The sequence below is a fragment of the Myotis davidii genome, unplaced genomic scaffold, assembly GCF_000327345.1.
Source record: "Myotis davidii unplaced genomic scaffold, ASM32734v1 scaffold24, whole genome shotgun sequence".
In the NCBI taxonomy this organism is placed as follows: Eukaryota; Metazoa; Chordata; class Mammalia; order Chiroptera; family Vespertilionidae; genus Myotis; species Myotis davidii.
In genome coordinates, this window is record NW_006298312.1 from 1,583,260 (window position 1) to 1,593,945 (window position 10,686).

Genomic DNA, 10,686 nt, shown 5'->3' on the forward strand with positions numbered 1-10,686 from the left:
CTAATGCCATTGTGAGTCATATTATTCTTTCTTATGGAGGCTTTCCTGTGCCTCATAGGATGTTTAGTAGCCTCCGTGGCCTGTATCACTAGATGCCGATAGCATCCTCCCAGTTGTGACAGGGGAAAATGTCTTCAGACATTGCCAAGCCTCTTAAGCCAAAAAAATGCCTCTAGTTGGGAACCACTGCCTTACATCTACATGAAGATACTCATCAAAAGAGTCCATCTGGTAGAATTACATTGAGATACCCCTAATGTCTATTTGCCTGTTAATCTGTTTCTATGGAAATCATACACATATAAACATGCGTGTGCATATATATGCATATACATATGTATATATATACATATATGTATCTCTCTCTCTCTCTCTCTATATATATATATATACACACACATATATGTAATATGTATTTGTGTGCACACAAATAGTATTTTTTTGTATTCTTGCAAAGAAAATTGTAGATATTTAGAGAACAAGCAGTGACCAGTTAGCCGGCCAATATGGTTTTATGAAGGAATGAATCTTGAAAGTTGTGTGTGTGTGTGTGTGTGTCTCACTGGCTCAGTTCAGTGTTTTTTGTATTGATTTTTATTGAAGTGTGTTTTATTAATACATCAGAAAAGCTATTGCTTACAGACTAAATTTACCAGTGTGAACTGGTCAAATCCTCTTCCATGAAAATGATATACTTCAAGAAAAATCAAGGGAGATGGGGTAATGACTTGTGGGAAGGATTTGCATTAGATAAAGTAGAGAAAAATTTGAAGAGAGACACTTGAGCTGAGATTGAAGGGACAAGGATGAATGTAGGAAACCATGAGGAAGAAGTGCTAAGGTTTTGATGTAGGAAAAGCTTGGCTAATTGGAGGAACAGAAGGGACAGTTTGGCCAAGTATGGCGATAGAGGGGAGATGGTTGTAAAATGTCATCACTTTACAGCCTCCTGTGCCAATTGGCAGAGGTGGTTTATTTTATTTTGTTTAAAATTTTTTAGGCAACATTTAAAAATTGAGGTTTCACATAAAAATCCAGATTTCTAGCTTCTCTTGAAAAATTAAATGGTCTGATAACTTCAGACTCTCCCTTGCATTTGGAAGCTGTCCCTGGGCGCCGGTTGAGGCTACCCCTTCAGGCAGTCCCCCTACAGCCTGGTTTCCTGGTTCTCTCTACCCATATTGCCCAGCCAGAGTTGCCATGTTAATTACTAAAAGTCACTTTTCACTCTCTAATTTAGGGACTTGAAGGGCCTAGTAAAGATTTACTTTTATTTTTATTTCAAGTGAATTTAGGTCCTATTAAGCTCAAGAGTACTGTGATCTGCTTTAAACATGGAAAAGATTACTAGCATGCTCTGGAAGAATGGGTTATAGAGGCAGGAGAGAACATGGAGGGACAATTAGGAGGATGCTACAGATAGGGGTTGATGGTGGCTTGATTTGGGGTAGTGCCAGGGAGATGGAGAGAAGTGGTCTTGGGTCTGTGTCGCTCCTTTTCAGGTGCATGATTCATGCTGATGTGACCAGCCCTGGAGCAGAGGCCCTAAGGTTGATGAGAATGGGCCCTCTGAATTTGGTCTACAGAGCAGTTCTGATGCAAGGATTTGGATTATCCCTTGCAGGTAGAAATGAATGATCTTGGTGATGGATTTGCCACGTGGGGGAAGCAACAGTAGTTAGGGAAAGGAAAGATTATCATGAATTACCCACTTTGATTTGGATTTCCTTTGTTTAGTTACAGATGGAACTTATTAGAATTAATTTGTGTCAGTATGAAAAGTATAAGGTGCCCCACATAAGACAGCAGAATGGACACTTCTGGCTCTGAGTGTTCATTCAGCAGTCATTCCTTTCCATCTGGTGCTCCAAACGAGTGCCATATGAAAACTGTCCTGGTGGTTTGAATGTATGGATTCATGTCTGCGAGGTATTTATAAACACGCGATCTGAATTCCTGCCCCTTCTAGCATTTTAATGGCTTCACATTAAATGGTAGGTCATTATACTTTTCACTGAGACAGTGAAGGGTGATTAACTCCGTCTGGGTTCAACCAGTGTAATTTTAGACGCTACAAATATTGTTACAAGTCAGGTTAAGGTTTAAAGGTGAAAGTATAGTGAAGCTTGACTGAATGACTTTTACAGCATGGAGTTAATGTACACAAACAAAGAAACCCTTGTTTTCTTTCCATTAGGGTGCAGAGAGTAAACGACTTGCTTGTTATGGAGAGGGAAATGTGAAAATTAGGTTGGTCTACAATAAAATCCGTGCCGTGTGAATCCATTTATTCTGTATTTCAAATGGAAAGTTCTTTTTAAAGCCCTGTTTAATGTTGCTGAGGTTCAGAAACTTTAGACCCTGAATGCCTACCCTTTGTTGAGATAAGACTACCCTAACAAATGGTATCAACACATTTACTATCTTTTATTCAAAGAAGGCAATTTAGCACAATAAAATATACCAGCACAGTCTTACAGGGGAAAATTGCCCTTTTCTCTCCACTGACTGTTTTTAATAGGCCCACCTCCCCCAAATGTTTCCATTTCTCTCAGTTCCTTTAAATACTTTGAGTAATTTGATATGGCCTTTTCCTTTTCACTGGTTGGATTCAAAACTTGGAGACTGGATTTCAGTAAAGAATGGAGTTTGAGGGCAGAGGTTGCTTACTATGACCCAGGAATGGGATTTAGAAGGCCTAAAGCTTCCTTTTAAAGCTGTGTTTTTAATCAAAATCAACCTTAAAGGCAGGGGGGAATGAAGTGGATGCTTTTGTATACAACTTTCACCTAAATGACTAGAGAATTTGAAGCTGCTCTCGTGGAACTTAAGGTAATTGCTGGAAATGATAATTTAATATTCTAAACATTTAAAAAGTCCTGATATCTAATAAGTTGGCTAGTCTTCTGTCTTAATACTTAACACTCTTTTTACTTAAAAACATTTTGGCTGTACAGATTTCAGCTGTAAACTTTGAAGAATTTAGGGTATATTTTGTATTTACAGAAATAGAGTAGATTTGACTGTTTGGAGGCCCTGGAATAAAAACTGAGAGGCATTAACAATAACAGGCAAAGTAAATAGCTTTTATTTGGGCTAACAGATACTTTAAAATACAGCAGCCTGATCTGACATCATTCAAGTTGTGAAGGTTGGGGTGAGATGAGTAGGTCTCCTCCCTGAGGTCATGGTGGAAGTGCAAAGGTCAGGGCCTTGCACTGAGCCTTGTGTCAACAGCTTCATGCACTAATAAGTGTCAGGACTGATTTGACTGGGTTCAACTATGTATATAAGCATATTATGCTCTTTCCTCAACTTTAATAAAAACATGAGTAAGGGCAGATATTTAGACATTGTGTTGCTGTCTAAAGTTGACTGAAATTCAAGGAATTTACAATTATGAAGGAGAAAAAAAAGTCTCCTTAAAATAAAATTTAGTAAGGATTTGCATATGCGTGTTAAATCAAAGATTTTTTTTTGTGTGTGTGTGTGTGCGCGCGCGCGCACATACTCGTTTATGTGCTTATACGTGCACTTGTGAGCATCTTACTTTGTGAAATTAATGTTTTTATACATACACATGTTGCCTGATTTAAGAACATGAAGTAATTTTACTTTATTTGGCTTGAGTTTAGTCCTCCTGTGGTCAGAGATGATTTCCTGATGACGTTAGTGATTTAAATTTAGTTGGGTTCTGTGATGGTGGAGATTAGCACAGAAGCACCGAGAAAGTCCTAATACTTAGATAAAGTATTATCTAGCTTTTGTCCAACTCTGTGACAAGCAGGATATATGTACTCTCAATCTACAGCACAAATCTTGGCATGTCTTTGGTCCTCACCGCTGCTTTAGTTTCTGGTAAAATAGAAGAATCTGATCTATTTAAGAGCTTTCCTTGAACAAGGATTTTTGTTGCTCTGGGTAGCACTGGATATACACAGAGATGCTTGAACTAATTGGATGTCTTCTAGCTTTAAGATCAATTTGTCATCACATATTTTTTAAAGACTGTGATTGAGATCACATGAGTTTCTTGTGCCTGCCCTGGTCTTGACTTTAACATTCTAGGCGGAGTTGACCCAGGGCACATTCTAAGGGTATTTGTATTCCACTTAAGTAGTGACCCTGAAGTTATACAGCTTTTGCTGGCAAGTCACAACAAACCTTGATTCACGCTGCTTCGAGCAATAAGTACATTTATTATGTAATATGAGTAGAAAACTAGGGACATAGCTGCTCAGAGATGTCATCCAACCCATGTTCTCACTGCCTCTCAACTCTGCCGTCCCATGTTCCCCTTCATCTGAGCACTACTCCTCTAGTTGAGGCAACATGGCTGCTGGTAGTAATTATGGATCCTTACTTTAATTACAACAGTAGTGAGAGGAACTTATCCTTCGCTTAATAAGTTCTTCAGTCTGATTGAGCCATCTTAAAAAAAAATACCAAATTTGGACCAGTAAATGTACCAGGGATGTGACATGCGGAGGTTGGCTTAAGCAGCTGGACCTGGATTTGGGATCACCTTCCCCTGAGATATGATGGTGAGAGGTGGATACCTGATAATATAAGGGTAATTAGGAAGGATTAGCCAACCCCATTCTTTGTCAAATAAATTTTTTATAACTTATACCCATTAGCGGAAAATACTTTCCCAGAATGTTCTGTTATTGTATTCAAAAATAATTTTCCTCCCACCTTCTAAGTTCTTCTAGCTGGGCTAACAATCCAATCAACAGAGAATGATTAACAGGAGACAATGTGCAGAATTTATTAAGGATGTACATTTGGGGATGCCATAAGATATGAGATAGGAATATGCATTGGGCACATAGGGTTTTTATGCCATTTTATACAAAGTAGAAGGAAGTGGGCTCTGGAATTTCAAAAGGAAAGTAGATGATATATAGGGAAACAGAAAGAACAAACATATGGTAAATAAATTATTGCTGGGCCACCCAGAAACAATTGGACAGAGAAGAAAGTTCAACAAACAGATTATGCTTTCTGTCTGCCACATTTAATTCATATGTGCTAAGGTTCCCTTACTGAATTCCTTTAGGCAGGTAAGGCAGGGGGGCTAAAGTTTTAGCTGAGTCTTTTGCTTCTTAATACCCACCTTAAATCCCCAAAAGACATACCTTGGGATGGCGAAATTTTGGCCCTCCTCAGCTCCAATCTGGACCGTTTTCTCTATAAGCTTGCTGGACGGTTTTCATTTTAATTTTAGCCATAATTTTAAATTTAGTCATAATTTTAATCTCCATGAACATGCTATTATCCTCTGATTATTTCATTTTCATAGAATTATTTTCTTGTTTTGCAGATGTAGTAACGTCCTGAATATTTCTGAATGTATTCAGAAATAAGAGTTTATGTTCTCCCCTCCAGTTTTTTATTTTATATTTTATCAATGATGCTTGCATTATCTTCACTTCCTCTGGGTTCAATTTTTAATTTTTGTAATATTGGCCCTTTCATCTCATTCTGCAACTTTTCTCATATGTCTGGCAACTCTTGTAGAAATGGGACTGTATAGTTAATAAAAGTCCTCCTAGTTACAACTGATTCTCACTTGGAAATCTCACTGGGAGTTCTGTGTGAGGTAAAAAAAAAGTGAGCCTTTGCTTTAGGGGCATCAATCAAGTAGGAAGGCTGCCCTCAGACTGTAAGATCAGCCACTGTAAGGCTTACGCCTGGTTTCACAGGGCAGGTTGTTGAGTTCCGCTGTGTAAGGGTCAGCTTTTTTTGCTGGAGGTAAATGCCAGCTGCTTGATTATGCCTGCATGGGAAGGAGGGGTAATGGTGAAAGAGTTGCCCTTATATACAGACCTTTCATTAATCTCCCTGCAGATGGGGGTCCTGATTTCCCAGGGCTGCCTCTGAAGACTTCTACCTTTTCCAGAACCTATTTAACATAGATTTTAAACTTCAAATTCCTGAAACACTCCTACTTTCTTCCCTTCAGAAATGTATTAATATATTTTGTTCATTGGTGACACCCATCCTCTACCCCACCTCAGAAATTTTATGCTTTTATGTCAGTGGTTGCTTAAAGAATGGAGGCACATGCAGCCTGACATGCCATTTTAATCAATCTGCTAATACCATGAATAATATAATGCATATTTAGATTTTAAATGTAGATTCTTACTTGTAATAATAACACAGTTGTTGTAATATAGTGCTAATATTTCCACAGGGATTTTTTAGACACCTAAAAGGAACAAGCACAAACTGATTACTATTGCAAAAGCAATTCAAAGTGTATGTATTTTAACTGTATGTGCAGCATTTTATTTCATCATGCTTAATCAGATAGATTAATTTATAAATAGTTAAGTTCAGGATTAACTTATCTTCCTGTTCTTTCATTCATTCAACCAATACATATGGAACTCTATGGAGTGCTAGTTAATGTGATATATAACTCTGTGTTTTAATATTTAATCAAGTCCTGTTTAATTAAAGGACAAAAACTGACAGTGAATTTTGAGAAAAAATATACATACCTACTGGTTCTAGAGTGAGCTACTGTAAATTTACCTTTATTGCTAATGATTCTGCTCTGTTAGATACAGCACTTGTAAGTGATAATCATTCAGTAAGTACATATTGGAACTATAAATGCAGTCTCATTGCTCCGTTATTAGTAACATATTAGTGATACTGTGATGACTTATTTTCACTTTTACTTATAATTAGCTAAAGAAGAAAACTGACATCTTAGTCAGGAAACTGACCAGGTTAATTTAAATATGTGCTGGTGTGGGATTTTCTTTTCTTTTAACATATTTTATTGATTTTTTACAGAGAGGAAGGGAGAGGGATAGAGAGTTAGAAACATCAATGAAAGAGAAACATCGATCAGCTGCCTCTGCACACTCCCTACTGGGTATGTGCCCGCAACCAAGGTACATGCCCTCGACCAGAATCGAACCTGGGACCCTTGAGTCCACAGGCCGATGCTCTATTCACTGAGCCAAATTAGTTAGGGCATAGTTTGGGATTTCCTATTGTTCTGTGTAAATGCTGGAGGAAGTGCCCAATTTAGAAAATTCTGAAATATTTGCTGAAGATGGTTTTTCTCTATATTCTCAAGGATTCAATATGATCAAATTGGCATAATGGCATAATGCCAATCAACAATGATTGAAAGATATTAAAGGGAAAATTCTAGTATATTAAATATTTTCTTAGGAAACTTTCTTAAAAAGTACTTAAAGTATTTAGTTTAAAAGGAACTATCCAATGTTGGCACATGATTTCTCCTTTCTTTTCTTTCCTGTTTTTCTACAATGATTATTGTTATCATTAAATATCATCAAGCCAAAAGGCTTTGTTTTAATACTCTTTATACAATTCCTGCATGGGTAGAGTCCCTAGGCCTGGCCTGTGACCAAGGGCCAATCTTCCCCAGCTGCCGGAAGTCTCCCGTTTTTGGTCTTCTGCAGGTTGCCCTTGTGTTGGGGGCGACCTGGCAGGATGATGGGCGGGGGGAGGGCACTCGCCCATGTCTGCCCCCTCCCGCCCCCAGTTTCCTGTTCCCCATCGGGTGATTGGAGCCTGCAGGCTGGGGGTAGCTCCTGCGTTGAGCGTCTGCCCCCTGGTTGTCAGTACGCGTCATAGCCACCGGTTGTTTCACCATCCAGTTGATTTGCATATTATGCTTTATATATATATATGTGTGTGTGTGTGTGTGTGTGTGTGTATATATATATATATATACACATATATATATTTATTTATTTATTTTCGCTTTGCACAGAACTCAGACTTCTACTAAATTATCTATTATATTCACTTATATTTAAACAATCTGAAAGAGCACTAAAGGTTTTTTAGAAAAATAGATTTTTTTCTTAGAAAGTTAGTGAATAATCAACAGTGACTGTTAATTTATACAACAGAAGATAACTAGGCAGCTGTTTTGTGTTTCTATACACCCCAAGGCAGCTAAAACTCAGTGTTATAGCCTAAATAAAGGAGGTTTTTTGTTTTTGTTTACCCCAAGAGAAGGCTGTTTTTCTTTGTAAAAAACAGTTAATGTCTTATTTTTAAAGCTTTATTCTCAGCGTCATTTTCCTTTGTATATAATAAGCAGTGGACGTCACATTCCTCCTAACTCAAGATATGTGATACATGCATGGTCTTTCTATACCAATGTCTTTCCTAAGGACCATAATTTCATTATTATCCAACTATTAACAGTTTCCATCATTTTCTTTGTAAAATAATTGCTTGACAATTTTGATGAAATGTAATGGCCAGCTTTAAAAGTTTGAAAGAAATAGACAAGAAGAATAAACCTTGAAACAGTCCCAAAACAAAGAGTCTTATGGTTGTAATCAATTCAGGTCCAGAAATAATGTACTATGGATACAGTTTAAAAGGGGTGATATTAAATCTGATTTGAGTAAATATTTTTTCTTTCTGAATATGTCAATAATTATCTTGGGCCCAGTTATGTTTCATGCTTCCAGCAGGTGGAGATAAAAGGTTTCTCTCAATGATGCTAGTCATCTGGTGTGTCTAATAAGGACAATATTAGACCACAAAAATGGTAGACTTGAGGATTACATTGTGGAAGTTAGAGCAGGCCTCATTCTTTTTCCATTCATGCTAATTGAAGTGAAAGTTCCCCCAAACTGGACTAGCTAGAATTTTCTGCCAGTCTTGTCATAAACACATTTTCCTTCATAGAAAGTTGTCCAATTGATATGAACACCCTGACTAATAGGGAACATAGAAATAAATTATAAATGTATGAGAAAAATACATGAGCAGCAAGGTTTAAATTTCACTTTCAAGAGGAAAGAGCATTTGGACAATTCTGTGTACAATCACAACTTTTCCCCAAGATTCATTTTAGGATCCTAGATGCTAAAGAAAACATTAAGGTATCTATTTAGTCATCAGATGTGATGAAGAGAATATACAAGGTATATAGTTAATAAGTGAGTTCACTTGTTGTTTTGTTCATCAATTATTATTTATCTTTAGTTTCAGTTCTAGGCATTTGGTGATTTAAAATATATAACATCTTTATAGCATGACTCTTGCCTTAAGGAGTTTTATGAAGGCAAGACCCAGAGATATTTAAAGTGTTTTAAAACTATAAATGTTTTAACAGGATCACATCCACCGTGTAGCAAACAAACATTGACCCAAAGGGGTGATTACAGGTCCACCTCAGAGGCCGAAAGTTTTATTACCCAGTTGTTATATTTTCCTCATTCTTACTCCCTGTGTTTTACTGCCAGTATAATTCCGTGAGGGGTAAGAGTCCCCTCTCCCCACTCTGCTGTGTATGTTGTTTTTATTTATTTCATTTGGGTTTTTTAAAGGTAGGGTGCAGTTACTTAACTCTGCAGTATAGCTAGCTCCAAGAAAATATATATACTACTTCTAATTTTCATCCTCTTTTCATCCTATATCTTTACTCTGTATTTGTGGCAAGAAACAAGAAAAGAAGCAGTTTTTCCCTCCCAGTCAGAGCACTTTGTCATGTTTTGGGAAAGAGGTTCCTTAACATTCTGAAACACTGCTGCTTTTTATTGCCAGTAAATGTTTTTACTCACTAGTGAAAAGTTTGTAAATAGGCACTGTTTAAGAAAACAAAGAGATAATAAGTACTCAGACTTTTCCCTTCAAGTTCTCTATACCTAGGAAAATGCATTGGTGATCTCAGCTCTCCTGAACAATAGTTGGGATCACAAAACCACTACTCATCATTCAGCCCGCCTGGCATAATTAGTGGCTTTGACTGAAAGGAGAGCAAGCCGTACTTAGAATGGAGGGGAAAGCTTTCTTTTTTTCTTCCTTATTCCCTGTTACTCAGAACCAAGCGTGCATATCTTCCAGAAGGCCAGGGTTGCAGCCGAACACATAGCAGCCTTCCATACCTGTGTTCAGATGAGATGTTTTCTCTGGTGGGCCATATGAAGGACACTCCATTAAAAGTCTAACGGAAGCAGTGGAGTTTGTGCACCAGACTGATGGTTGGGAAACATTTTCTGTTCCTTCAGGAAAAGCAAGTAGTGCTGAACCAACACTGTTGCCTGCATTTGATCAGCTTGGGACACATGAATAGTTGTCATTGAAGACCTCTGTCTGAGATTCGAGAGGCAGGATTTGGCCAGCATGGTTGACTGGTTATTACCCACAACTCAGAAGGACTGGGTTTTATTTTTTATTTTTTCATTGAATGCTGCCATGGGCAGTATAACCGATGTTGATAGTAATTGCATGGTAGAATAGGCATTAACTCTCGTTTCTTGGTGGTAATTAAGGGCGGCCCCAGAGCACCAAATGGTGAGGTGATGGCTTGAAATGCTCTTTCTACAGCCCTTTCCCTGAGATCATTTCCTTTTGGCTCTAAACAGCATCATTATCAGGGTTCTTGTTTTCTTGGACCTTTCTGTGAACTCCCCCTCTGATCGCCATTTTTTGCTGATGTCTTTTTCATGATCATTATCTTCATGCTACCCATTTACGGCTTAGTACTGGGCTCTCTGCTGCTCTTCCTTCTCGTATGGTTATAGTTTGCAGTATCCTATAACTTGAATTTGACTAGGAGCGCTGATATTTGAACAGGCAGACTTTGCACAAATTCTTAGCAGCACAGATTTCCCAGACTTTGTTAGAAATCCCACCTTTGTTACTATCTGCAAATATTATTTTGAA

General features: G+C 37.8%; 1 protein-coding gene across 1 annotated transcript in view; it reads left to right on the plus strand.

The window, feature by feature from the left end:
- Positions 1-10,686, plus strand: part of ROBO1 (roundabout guidance receptor 1) — a 1,289,171-nt gene that overhangs the window by 852,134 nt on the left and 426,351 nt on the right. The gene's annotated exons all lie outside the window — the stretch shown is intronic.